The sequence below is a fragment of the Galeopterus variegatus genome, unplaced genomic scaffold (assembly GCF_000696425.1).
Source record: "Galeopterus variegatus unplaced genomic scaffold, G_variegatus-3.0.2 Scaffold1946, whole genome shotgun sequence".
Classification (NCBI taxonomy): Eukaryota; Metazoa; Chordata; class Mammalia; order Dermoptera; family Cynocephalidae; genus Galeopterus; species Galeopterus variegatus.
Window position 1 is genome coordinate 191,355 of NW_007728057.1, and position 1,792 is coordinate 193,146.

Sequence of the window (1,792 nt, forward strand, 5' to 3'; positions counted from 1 at the left end):
TTTCATTGTCATTAATAAACATCTGAACATTTACTCTTAGTGGAATAGTAGTTCTTTTTTTTGTTTGTTTGCTTTTCGTTTTGGCAGATACAGGAATTGAACCCTGGATCTCTACACTGTAACCAAATGAACTAACCAGCCAGCCCAGGAATTACAGTTCTTTAACTTTAGATTACATAAGAATCACCTGGCAAGCTTGTTAAAGATGTAAATTACTGGATCTCGCCTCCAGAGATTCTGGTTTTGAGAATGTCATCTGCATTTTAAAAATACACTTTTGGTCAGTGCTTCATATTTGGAGAAATGCTTTTGTAGAGTATTAAGCCCCCTGCTGGTGAATAGTCTTAGAAAACGATTACCAAATACTCTTTATCCTGAAATTAAGGATGTCAGTGAGAGGTAAATGGAGCGCATGCCATATTATTTGAGGTAGTTAGACATACAAGGTAATTCCATCCTTAAAGCCAGGCGTAAGATGCTCGGAGATTTCTTTCCCCTCACCCAACCTCCATCCCCTCGATTTTCACAGTACAGTATTTTCTTTATTCCAAGATAGGTGCTGAATTTCATTATCTAAAGAAAACAGGCTGATATAACTTAAAAAACCTGTGAATATTTTCTCATTGACTCAGAATTTATGAATTGAAATTTCTGATAATTTGAAGAAGGGCTTAATGGGCCTTATTTTCTGTTGGTGTAACTTTTATAGTAGGCAATACATTCACATGGTTTAAAACTAGAAAGTAAAAGGAAGTATAGAGAAAAATCTACCTGATATTTTTGTACCCTCTCAGTTCCCAATGTCCTCTAACACCATCCTTCTTGGTTTCTTATTCTTATACAGTGCAAGCAAATACAAATGAAAGTTCTTATTTTCCATCTCTTTTTTACAAAGTATGGCATACAATACACATTTTCTGCATTGTGTTTTTCCTTTAATAATATATTTTGAAGGTCTTTCTGTATTAGTAAACAGACACCACCTTTATTTTTTTTATAGCTGCATAGAATTCTATTATATGGATATACCATAATTTATTTAGGCCCTGTTGATGGACATTTGGGTTATTTCTAGTGAACAATCTTGTACGTATATCACTGTGTATCCATATAAGATTATCTGTAGGATAACTTCCCCTTGGTGAAATTGCTAAATCAAAAAATATATGCCTTTATAATTTTGATAGATATTGACACATTTACCTCCATAGTCATTATATCACTATATGTACCAGCAATAATTCCTCACAGCCTTGCTAGCGTCATCAAACTTAAGGAGTTTTGCAATTCTGTTAGATGGTATAATAGTGCAGTTTCAATGTGTATTTCTTTTATATTGAATGAGATTAAATCCCTTTTCATATATTTCACTGTCTGGTCATACCCTTTAGGGCTAAGTTTTATAACAGATATTTTCTTCTTAATCAAAACTCCTAGTACACTGCTATACTAAGAATTCAGCAAAAGCTTGGTTGAACTAAATTTAGTAGTTCTTTACTTGCTGGCATAACAATATGTTCCAGGCTCATGTTAAGACTACCCTGCCCCAGCCCTGGAATCAGCCATTTCTCTGAGGAGACCTGGTTCTTTTTAGCGATGAATGATATTATAGATCAAGGGCTGGCACTAGGGATGGTCCTTGCCTCTTGGCACTTTCACTGGACAGATCTAGGAAATGTATACATTTATACATATACATACACATGCACACGCAAGTATATACACACACGTACACATGCACACACACACGTACATATGTACAAATACATATATACGTGAAACATGTGCATAT